Source organism: Castanea sativa, chromosome 9 (genome assembly GCF_040712315.1).
Source record: "Castanea sativa cultivar Marrone di Chiusa Pesio chromosome 9, ASM4071231v1".
In the NCBI taxonomy this organism is placed as follows: Eukaryota; Viridiplantae; Streptophyta; class Magnoliopsida; order Fagales; family Fagaceae; genus Castanea; species Castanea sativa.
Genome location: NC_134021.1, coordinates 5,813,667 through 5,826,886, shown reverse-complemented (window position 1 = coordinate 5,826,886; position 13,220 = coordinate 5,813,667).

Sequence of the window (13,220 nt, the reverse complement as noted above, 5' to 3'; positions counted from 1 at the left end):
AGATATAATTACTGCTCCAAGTAGAGATGGAATGTTGTGTTTCTTTGTAGCAATAGGTAGTTTTTTTAATTTTTATAGTGAACTCTTCGTTTTATAATTACCAACTGGTACGGTGCAACTAAACACCAATGGTAGGAGAAAATAATACTAAAACAGTTTGTTTAAACGTCAAACGAAAAGGTATATTTTTGTGTTTTTAATTGTAAACTTAACATAAATTTATATAGTCACGTGGCGTAATGAGGTGTGATTAAGAAAAAGTCAAACATTTTGATTATTAGTTATTAATAACTTATTATATATAGTCTTCTCAAAAAAAAAAAAACTTATTATATATAGATATATAGATTGGATGATTGGGTGGGTTGGGATTTGTTCATAATAATTGGGTTGGGTTAGGTTGGGTTTGGATTTGGGCTAGAAGTAATTAGTTATATAAGTAATAAATAAGTAAATAAATTTTATGTACCTAACCTAATTATGCCCGTCCAAAACGGATCCGGATCCTCTCCATTTCCCTTTGAAATGGAGAGTGTCCATTTGAGGGTCAGGATTTGTTTAAAAATCATCAACGGTCAAAATGATGCCACCTCAATTAAAATGTAAACTCACACTCAACTATGGTTAAAGACTTAAACTAGAGGGATACAACAACTACTGGAAAACAAAAAAGGACCGGCTCACCCCCCCGTTAAGGACCCTCCCATTACCTCCCGTTTTAAAATAGATTTGAGACACCTGTCAAATGACAAATCCAATGGTCAAAAATAAAACCACGTCAACCTCACTTTATTTATCACACATTCATCTCTGTTTTGTCTGATCCTTCTCTCTCAAAGAAAATCAAAAACCCAAACATCAAACCCAGTTTTCTTCATCAAAGAAAATCCAACATCACTGATTAGAAAAAAAGAAAAAAAAGATATGTGCTCTCAAAGAGTACATCTCTCTCTTCTTGGTTTTTTTTTTTTTTTTTGCACAGGATTTATTATTATTTTTATAAGTGTAATGAGAAGGAGTTCTTGGGTTTTTTTTTAGCAAACGATTGCGGGTTTTTTTTTGTTTTTTTTCTTTTCTGGGTTTGGATGACAACTTCATTAGCAATTTTTCTGGGTTTGGGTTTGCACACAACGGCCAAAGTTCTTTTTAATTTTTTTTCCTGGGTTTGGATGACAACTTTAATAGCAAATTTTTTGGGTTTTTTCTTTTGCTTCTTTCTTTTCTCTCTCTGCAACATAACTACTGCCAAATCGAAGATCTACCAGAACATGTAGTGGACAGAAGAAAGCTTCAGTTTCCTGGCGGAGGCACAGGTCCACAAGGCCATGGTGCGATGATCAGTGGGTTAGGTGGTGTTTGGGTTAGATTTAGGTGGTGGGTTTCGGTTCTTGCTGGTTTGGTTGCTGGATTAGTGCTTTCTAGAATTTGGATCGGTGCTTGCTAGAATTGGGTGATGGTTGTTTGGGTGGGTTTCAGTGATGGTTGTTTGGTGGTGGGTTTTAATGGTGGCTGGGGTGGAAGTGGTGGCTAGGTGGTTGAGCTTTTTTTTGTTGATGGTGGTCGTGTTGTTGGTTGAGAAAGAGAGAGAAAGTCGAACATTGGAGAAGAGAGTGAGAAAGAGAGTTTGAAATATTCAGATGGGTTTGGTGAGAGAGCCTCTAGTTTAAGTGTTAACCATAGTTAAGTGTGGTATGGGTTAAGTTATGACGTGGCACGTTTTTAAGCGGTGATCTTTCTTCAAAATGATCCTGTCCGTGAAATGGACACTCTCCATTTCAAAGGGAAATGGAGAGAATCCGGATCCGTCCAAAACCCACCCATTTGGCACCCTAAAAGGAACCCGCCAAAATGACTACTCCATTGTTCAAAACTACCCAATTTTAATCTAAACTTGGACAAACTGTAGTGGTTTGTCTGCCACTTTTATACTTTTTTTTTTTAATTCATGAAAAATCATTTACTATTCTTTTCTTTTGAATTTTTTACTATTCCTATTTAGTTTTAATTTTTTATAAGGTAGTGAAATGGGCTAGTCATTAGCTTAAAATAATTTGAAGTTGCATAAAAATGAGAAAAAGTTTGAAATATAATTAAAAATATTAATTTATACAATACAAGTTTTTTAATATTATATATATATATAATTGTAAAATTATGGTTACCTCGAAATGATACACCAATACTGACTCGTATCGAAATATTTTATTTTCTTAACCAAACTAAAATGACTTTTGGTATGGTATGGACTATTTTGATTAGAAGTCAATAACCAAAACTACTTTGACTAAAGCTCTGTTTGTTTCGGCAATAATATTTTCTAAAAAATGAGTCATTTTTCAAAAAATATTTTGCATAAAACTATCTCATTTTTCTATGTTTGGTAGTAACCGTAAATAAGTGTGAAAAACAATTTTTTAACTTCTCTAATTTAGCTTACTGTGAGATAGAGTTATTTATTTTTTTTTTTTAAAGTATAAAACAATTTATAAGAATAAGCCATACTTTTTATGTTGACCAATGATAGTTTTTATTTGACTTATTTTTTCTAATGCTACCAAATATCAGAAAACACGGAAAACTATCTTCACATAATGTTTTCCATTGAAACAAAAGGAGCATTAAGAAACAAATTTTCGTTTGCAAGATAATTTTATTAGGAGCAAAACGCTTCCCATAGTCATGGACTCCTACACATATTTAAAGTTCTTAGAGGCATAATTCTGAAGTAAGTTTACCTCGCAAATAATATATAGATGGTTCAAGTTACACCTGGTAACTTCATAAGAGTTACACTTTTTTTAGACCATTGATTTATATTAGATCTAAGGGTGGAAAAAAAACTCATGGTCATGTCATTATTATTCATTAGAAATTAGTAATTCAGTCATTAGCTCTTCTTATTAAAAGTAGAAAAATAAAAAACAGCATGAACTCTCTACTCTCCATCATCGGCTTCATCTTCTCTCCCTCTCTCACACAGTCTTTGTGTTCTATGTACTTTCAAGCAACCTTTAATTATACAATTGTTAAATTTTATACCCAACTAAGATCTAAGGCAAATCGCTCTAGAACAAGAAACACAAAGCTGTGAGGCTAACCCCAAATGTTCATTATTATTATTATTATACAGGCCACCTTAATTAGCTCTACAAATTTTAGCAATTTAGCTCTACAAAAAGTTACTTTATCTATTTTACCTATACATTTTACAAAACATGATACAGCAGTGGATCTATTTTAGCTTTCAACACACTAAAATAATATAAACATTACAATAAAATAATATTTCTATTACACTAAAATAATACACCCACAAAACAAAAAAACACCACAAGTCGGTGAAGATCGCCGAAGAGCAGGTCGGTGAAGATCGGCGAAGAACAGGTTGACGAAGACCGGCGACGAACAGGCGAAGAACAGGTCGGCGAAGATCGGCGCAGAACAGGTCGGCGACGATCGGCGCAGAACAGGTCGGCGACGATCGGCGCAGAACAGGTCGGCGAAGATCGGCGCAGAACAGGTCGGCGAAGATCGGCGACGAACAGGTGAAGAACAGGCGAAGATCGGCGACCAACAGGCGAAGAACAGGTCGGCGAAGATCGGCGAAGAACAAGTCGGCGAAGACCGGCGAAGAACAGGTCGGCGAGGACCGGCGAAGAACAGGTCGACGAAGAACAGGCCGGCAAAGCAGAGAGTAGATGAGGGAGAGAAAAAAAAAAAAAGAAAAAAAAAAGAGAGAGACAGAAGGAAAAACGAAGAAGGAAGAGAAGTCGGAGAGAGTGAGAAAAAGAAAGAAAGAGAAAACATTTTTTAAATGAAAGAGAGAGAGAGAAATTTAATAAAATAATATTTTTTTTTTTTAACTTTGAGCTACAGTGCACATCTAAAGATAGATGTGCACTGTAGCTGGAAGCAAAAATTTTTTTGCTATAGCTCCACTGCTGTATCATCAGTTTTAGTGGTTGAGAAGCTAAAATATAGCAATATAGCAATTTACAACCACTGCTGTGAATGCTCTAAAGAACGCTTCTGCCCAAATGCTTTAATCCTATTTTAGCGGATAATAATAATAATAATAATAATACTAAGTGGAGGGATTTGATGTATATATGGGTGCGTATCTGGTTGTATCATTTTGATTTTTCACTTCTTCAATGAAATAGAGTTTCTCTTCTTCAGAATTCTCTCTGTTTTTCAATAGTGTATGGACAAAAATAGTTCAGGCCGTAAGGCACACAAAGCTGGGGGATAAAGAAAAATCCAAATCATTGTTTCCTTGGATTTATTTCAATCGTTTGTATAATCTAAAAAAAAAAAAAAATGTAGAAAATCTTATTTTTTAAACAAGGCAGAGCTATTTGTATGGTTTAATCTTGTAACCATTTTTAATTAATTGTAAATTGTTTACGTATTTTTTATTATTTTTTGGTCCAGTTGAAAAATAATTTCACAGCGTATAAAAACAATTTTCCCCAAAGCAACATCACAACCGACCTCTCCCTGCAACATTACTTTACGCCTTTTCAATCACTGTGTCATACAAGTGTCAACTATTTTACTCCTTTTCAATCACTGTGTCATACAAGTGTCAACTATTTTACTCCTTTTTAAGACCGTGAGAGAGAGAGAAGATGGAGATAATGATGGAGAGATAGAATAATGCTGTTTTTTTTTTAAATAAAAAGAATTAATGACTTAATTATTAATTTGTAGAAAATAATAAATATATGATTATGAATGTTTTTTTAACGGTTAGATCTAATATAAATCAATGGTTTAAAAAATGTGTCTATCTCATATATATATATATATATATATATATATATATATATATATAGGGTCATGCTAACGAATGCCCTAAGGGCATTGGTTAACAATTCATTTAAAAAAAATTTGATATCACTTTTATGGGAAATAAAAAAAGCTATCAAAACATTAATTGTTTTTCTTTTTTTCTCCATAAAAATTTTATTTAAATAGATTATTAAACAATACTCTAAGACATTCGTTAGCATTTCTCATATATATATATATATATATATATATATATATATATATATATATATATATACACGAGATAAATTCAAATTATATTTAATGTAACTTTTATAAATTTACACATTTTTTACACCGTAAATTTATAAAAAATCTAACTTTACATATTTTTTATATCGTAAATTTATAAGAAATCTAAGGTTAAAAAAATTTATTAAATATTATTATTTTTCACTTACCACCAAATTAATATTACCGTTCTCTCTCTCTTTATTTATTGCTTTCCTGGCATTGACACTCCCAAAAAGATTTGAGGCATCCCAAGACTCTTGATTTGTTGCAAGATAATATGCCCATGGTGCTGGGTCTTATATTTTGGGGCATTGGTAAAAGTAGTGGTTATATACAGTGGCAGCGAGCAGGGCTGTTAGTTTGTAATATTTGTTCACTTGCTCTAGAGCATTATATCATGTTGGAAATAATGGAGAATCATGTTATTTTTGTAAACGAATTGAGCTTATTTTTGGGTTTGGCGTGATGTGTTTCTGAAGTAGGTTCAGTGTCCGCAGTTTGAATAGGATAGAACAAAACGACTCATTGGCCACGTAATAGTTTCCATTCTAGAATATTTATGAGCTTTTATCAGGTAGCTAGACCAACGAATAATATAAACAAAAAAATTGATTTGCGGATGTTAAACCTGGCCTGTAATTTAATCTTCATAGTGGAAATAAATGATAAGCACATGGAAGTTTTTTGTGTTTTTTTTTTTTTTACCTACAAAAGATTTGTTTGTTGGACCATGCAAAGAGGGACATGTATTAGCCCTTTCTTTTCTTTTCTTTTTTTCTTCTTTCTCTTCACGTCTGCTCCTCTGTCTCTTCACAAGAAAAGCTTTTTTTCTAGTGTTGAAATATGAGTTTTGTCATTTGTGGCAATATTGTAAATTCATTCACTAAATGGGACCACTGCTCAGTGTCTTGTCTAATCACCATCTCTCTTTCTTTTCTTTGTTTTTTGTTCTTTTTTCTTTTTTTCTTCTTCTCTTCACGTCTGCTCCTCTGTTTCTTCTTTTCTTTCTTTCTTCTTCTCTTCACGCCTGATTTGCTCTTTCTTTCAATTTTTGTTTCTTTCTTCCACACCCACAGCAACACCACACGGTGAAACAAGCTCCAACCTCCGGTCTTGCACACCCTTCCCGACCCTTGAAGCTCCAGCTCCGACCACTGAACATCTTCAGCTCCGCCGCTCCAGCCTGCTACAAGGCACAGCCGCTCCCAGTAAACATAACCTCATTCCTCTTCATCTTCACTGGATCTGCCCTCCATCTCTTTGTTACTGGGTTCTTGATGTGAAATTGTTTGGGTTTTATGTTTACATCTCCCTCTAGTTTCTGCCTCCAGTTTAGACTTCCATTTTTTTTTTATCGTTACACCTCCATTTTTGTATGGATATGGATATTGCTTTAATATAAATTCCTCTAAAACCCAGATGAAAAGAACACCATACAAAATTATTTGGACTATTAGAGGAAGTGTACTGTATCAGGGCCCACCTACTGAGTGATATTTTTTTTTTGGTCCGGTTAACGTGTGCTCTAAGGTCAACATTACACTCTTTATTTTTAAAAATATTTTTTTGAAAATTAAAAAAATTATAAATATTTTTTCAATTTTAAAAAAAATATTTTTAAAAGTGATTTATGAGTATGTGTCACACGTTAACAAAATTCTTTTCTTTTAACAAACCAAAAACTAATAAGATATGGGCGCCAAACCGGACTTGAAATTGAGTTAAGAAAAAATGAGCAATTATGAGCTATGAGAATGAGTTGTGAGTTGAGAGTGAGTTGTGAGAATCGAGATATGAATTATGAGATAGGGTGAGGCGTAAACCAAACATGGCCTAAAACTTTTTTCTTTTCTTTTTTTTTTTATAGAAAAAACACACATATAAGGAAAGGAAATGAGATAAAACTTTTGAAATAATTGATATTGTGGTATTGAGTTTGAATCTTGTCCCTATTCTGCTTGCCTTATTAAAAATTTCACATATTAAGTCCTATTTATTAAGAGGGAATATATATCACAATAATTGTTTAACAATTAAAGTCACTATATTCTAATAATTGCGGTCATCAACTTCACTTAAAGACAGTGGCACGACACTAGGTGGGTTCCTTACTTTACTAGTCCCCCAAGCTTAAAACATTTATAACATGATATTCTCATGGACATGACAGGGAAAAGTGGTAGGCATATTTCATATCATACCATTTTCATGGTCCATAGAAAGTGGTAGCTACACCAAGAGGTTTTAGTGTGCATTGAATATAGCTATATTAAGTGCACACTAACATCTTGCTCACTACAATTGTATATCAAACGACTACTTTCACCAATGCCCCAAAATATAAGACTTAGCACTACAACAAAAGAGTATATTATCTTGCACAAACAAAGAATCAAGAGTCGGTTGCCTCAAATCTGGTTGGAGTGTCAATGCCCATTATCTAATGGAAAGCAATAAATAAGGAGAGAGAAAATGTTAGTATTAATTAGGTAATAAGGTAAAAAATAATAACATTTAATTATATTTATTTAAGCGTTGAATTTTTTAGAAATCTACGGTGTAAAAAATGTATAGGTTTATAAGAGTTACACCAGGTGTAACTTGAATCCATCTCTCTCTCTCTCTCTCTCTCTCTCTCTCTCTCTCTCTCTCTCTCTCTCTCTCTCTCTCTCTCTATATATATATATATATATATATATATATATATATATATGTATAAAGGGTGCTGAAATTAATTGTATCAAAACTTAAAATTTGTTGAAAGTTAAATAAAAAAGTACTGTGAGATCCATGTATAGTAGCAAAAATAAACTAAATAATAAAATAAGTTGACAAAAATAATTTTTAGCAAACACACACTAAAAAAATACACATTAAGGATCTATTTGAGATTCGTTTATTTTGTTGAAACTGAAATTTTTTTGCTAAAAATACTGTAGATAAAGGTAAAAGTTAGCTAAAATAATATAGTGTAATCCATGAATAGTACCAAAAAGTGCAATGGGATCAAACACTTTTTTTGCCAAACACACTAAAAAAATACACATTAAGGGTCTGTTTGGAGATCTGCTTATTTTGTTGAAACTGAAATTTTTTTGCAAAAAGTACTGTAGATAAAGATAAAAATTAACTGAAATAGTATAGTGAGACCCATAAATAATACAAAAAATAAGCTGAATAATAAAATAACCTGACAAAAATAATACATTAAGTGAGCATTTAGAAAGTGTTGCATTTATGCATTTTGCTTAAAAATATGAGTCTCATGGTACTGTTTATAAACCCATAAAAATCATTTAAATATAAATTTAAATTTCACTGCATTATTCACTTATTTAAAAATTATTTTATAATAATATTTTTAATTTTCAATTTTCATCCGCTAAAAGATATTCAAAATCACCCTAAAACAAATATGCATCGCCTGGAAAGAAGGGATGACACATAAAATAAAATTAAAAAAAAAAAAAAGTCACGTGAATCCGATACCTAGTAATTAAGGCAAAGACTACCTATAAAGTAGTCTGCCATTCCTCGTAAGAAATGACTACAATGAGAACAATAAGGAGCTATAAGAAAGGTCGGTGCAGCATTACCAACAATTAGTTTGCCATTATAAAAAAAAAGATAAAGGATGAAAAGGTACAGACGGCAGGAACAAAACAAAAAATAAAATTGAAAAGTTAAGAGCAACTGTATTATTTTATTTATTTTACACATTTATTTTTATATTAAAAATTTATTTTTTCTATTTTACACATTTATTTATATAAAATATCCATATCAGTTCATCTATTTTACCATCTTTTTTAATTAAATAATCAATTTTTCTAAATTTTTTATTATTTCGATTAACTGCCTTTTATATCCCGCGCTCGCTGTCTCTCTCTCTACCCATTTTTTTGATTATGCTCTCTCTCTCTCTCTCTCTCTCTCTCTCTCTCTCTCCATTTTCCAGCTCCGATCTCTCTACCCATTTTCCAGCTCTGATCTCCGATCCACAGCATCGATCTCCGATTCCAACCGCGATCTCCGATCCACGCACCACCGATCCCAGCGCCGATCTCCGATCCCAGCTCCGATCTCCGATCTACGCACCACCAATCCACAACACCACCGATCCTTGCTTCGATCTTTGATCAGGCAAGACCCAGCTCCGATCAAGCACCGATCTGTCTCTTTGTTGTTTGTCCTTGTGGGTTTGTTTGTGTGTGGGTGTGTTTGTATCTGTGTGTGTGTTTTTTTTTTAGCAAGTGTATCTCTTTTGATTTGTCTGTGGATGTTTTGAGTTTGTTGAGCCCGAATGAGAGAGAGAAAAAAAAGAGCAAATGGGAAAAATTAAAATAATAAATGGACGAGCTACAGTAGCCGTGTGTATTTACATGGTTACTGTAGCTCGTTTATGAATTTTCACAATTTTACATCTTTTTAGAAGCACTGATGTATGGCATTTTTTAGGCAAAATGTGTAAAATTGATCTGTTTTTTCATTTTACATGATTTTGCATCCACTGATGCGGATGCTCTAAAAAGTGAGTGATGGCATGAACACGGGGAAGAATATCTATCATGTTTTAGTTGCATTCTTATCTCTCTCTCTTTTTTTTTTTTTTTTTACATAGCAAGGCGTATCATAATATTTTGACTTGACCTGTTCAACCCGCAATCTAATTAATCTGTTTAAAAATGACTCATTTTGACTCGCAACCCGATTGACCTAACCCGAACTCGACCCGAACTGCCTGTTTTGCCACGTCTACCAACGTTGAGTAGATTGAAATTATTCTTTTTTATTTAATATGTTATGTACTCCATTATAATTTGTTATTCTTTACTTTTTACCTTCATTTTCTCTTCCTACTTTAAACAGATTGAAGATTATACCAAGATTAGCTTCTAGAAAGTTGGAACAAGAGTTGCACCAAATTTGGGTATCAAGTGTTTAGTGGTAATTGGTAAGTGATAACAGTATTATCAGTAAGAATTTAATCATAGTTAAGGAACTTATAAACAATTGACAAATTGTATTTATTTATTTAAAAAAAAAAAAAACTTGTTTGAAAAATACGAGTCAATCTGACCCAACCCGCGACCCGATTAACCAGCTATCCAATTGACCTATTTAAAAATGACCCGTTTTAACCCGTAACCCTATTGACATGCAAACCCGATTAACTCGACCTGAACCCGACTTGACCTGCCCGTTTTTCCATGTATATCTTTTTTACATGAGGGTGGACTCCACATGTGAGGGAGAGGAAGCATGCGACGGACCTTTTCCTGGAAAGATGCAAGTGCAATACTGCACTTTCTTTGCAGTTTTGGTCCATGAATTGATCAGTTAAGAGAAAAAAATAGGGGAAAATGACTTCTCAATTCCTCTATGAATTAAATGGGCATCAGCAAGCAAAAAAAAAAAAAAGAAGAAGAAGAAGAAGAGAGACATAAACAGAGATAGAGAGCAACAAGCAGAGGAGGAACACACAACATCAGCATTAGATTAGGATTTTATCAGTCCCTTTCTTCTCTAAATCTCCCCCTTTCCCTTTTTTTCAAATCTGAATTTTTGTTTGGTAAAAATATAAGGTTGGGTTTCATGAGTTCCTAATTCTATACATGAAGCTTTACGTACAAGTCCCTACCTCGTATATCCTATTTGAAAATTACCAAATAAAAATTCTCTCAAGTTTAAGTTTTGGTGTAATGTTTTTTCAACTAAAGTCCTTGACTATACACAAAATTAATGGAGTCTTTGACTCTACACATAACTAATGGAGTCCGTGACTCTACTAAACTAATGGAGTTCTTAACTCTGCCTAATTAATAGAGTCCTTGACTTGACCACATTTTAATGGAGTCCTTGACTCTATCATGTTTTAATAGAGTCCTTGACTCTACCATATTTTAATGGAGTCCTTGACTCTACCAAATTAATGGAGTCCTCGACTCCACCATATTTCAATGGAGTCCTAGACTCCCTAAATTATTTTAAATAAAATGGGGGTTCTAGTTCCTTCAAATTCCAACATGGTTAATTCTTTGGAAATCCTAATTTCTTAATCAAGATTGGAGTTAATAATTCTCAAAAATAAAATAACCATAAAATTGATTTGAGGAAATTTTCCAATTCCCAATTCCTAAAACATGTTCATAAAAATAAAATTGTTTCAAAGGAGTTTTCTTTCCCTTAATTAAATTTGGGAACCTCAATCAAAATATTATTAAAATTCCCACAAAGAAGCAAATGAAAGAAAGGGAAAATTTCTTGGACAATCAACTTCTCAAAGAGAGAATCTTTGGTTCAATTTCCATATAAACCTGGTCCTTGACTTATCCTTTAGATTAAAATCAATTCTCTCACCCAAAGTAAAATTAAGTCGATGCTTAATTAAACGCAAAGTATTTGACTTAAATGTCTATTATTTAAATTGGGCAAAATCATATTTGAAGATTTTAAATCTGAAACCTCAAATTAAGAACTACAAATTGGCATGATCCTTGTCAAGGGTAAGTAGGCAACCTAAATAACTTATTCAGTGCAGCCACAGATAAATAAAAACACATATCCCCTTAAACATGAAAATAAAAAAACTTATGTACAAAGACGACGTGGTTAGAATCAAATGGTCTTCTCTTGAAATAAGGGATTGTAATTAAGAGATACATTATCTTGAATGAACACTACTCACATCAATAAAACTCATACGCCAAATGGCCTATGGGTGAAAATATGTTTGATGAATCTGACTAATCTAACAATTCTTGTTAAACATAATTTGACAATGTTTGTTAAACATAATTTTATAATTCTTGCTAAACATAATTTGACAATGTTTGTTAAACATAATTAACAATTATTGTTAAACATGGGTTAACAATTTTCATCAACAAATTTGTGAAGTCTTGACCACTTTCCACACTCAAAATTGTGGGGCATTTGTAGGAGGAAAATATTAAGCCAATTAAAAAATGCCACATCAAAATTTAGTGACAAATTCTATATTTATATGTCATTAAATTAAATAAATCAAGTGTTGACATGTGTCATTGAAGATGATAATTGTGGGGGGTAAAAGAAACTCGAATAGTTATTTGGGCCTTGGGCTTTGTTAACGGGTGTCAGTTCGTTCTTGACTAAAGGCTTTTAGGATTGTAAGTCGGCCCACATGCCGAGGGTCCGAGGATTTGTCCGAGGACGAATCTCTCCTCGGACAGACCCACAATGACTTGGAGATTCGCCAAAAAGATCAAGGCAGGGCTCTGGAAAAACTGTTGGTTAAGAGGGGGACCCCCGTACCCTCTAGATGCACCGGTGTTAGAGAAATATCTCAGAAAAAGACTGCTACCTCCACATTAAAGATCCTGCACCTACCTCTCTGACCGCATTAATGGGGAAGTGACCCCTGAACAGTAGGACTAAACCTTCTAGTTACTATTGAAAGACTTGAAGAAGGTAGTGGAAAGGGAGAGGATAAGATTTATGTGACACGTGGACAAAAGGAAAAGGAAGAAGTATTAAAGAAGAGAAGAGAGCAAACAAAAGGGGGATCGGTCAGTTAGCAAAAGAGGGATTAAGAATTGTAACCTTTAAAGGAGAAAGAGAAATAATATAGAAATTGTCATCGGCTTACGTCCGAGGAAGTCCCTTTGTCATAATCATTTACTATTCTCAAATACTTTAACACCTTAGCCTGTTTATCAAGTTTTCAACATCCCTAAACTAGATTTCAAATCCACACTCTACAAATTTTATTGTTTAAGGCTTATTGGGCCTGAGCCCACAGTTGTCTTTGGGTCCAGGTGCAATTGTGCGCTTACAATAATTATCATAATTAAATAGAGATAAATATCCTAATTAAATTGGAATGATAATAGTTAATAATAATCTCTATTAAAATAAATAAAAATAGAGATACTTATCTACAAGTTACAAGTTCTAATGGAACTTTTTAACTTTGAGCCAATTAGAATCTACTACTTATCTTTAATGAGATTAATTTAAAGTGGGACTCATAATTTAAAACCACTATAAATAGAGGGCATACCTCCTCTCATTGTGGACAATTTTTTTCTTTCAATACGACAAAAATTTGGAGAATTTTGCCTCAAGAACACATGAAGAACATTCAAAGAAATTCCTTTGAATCCTTCTTG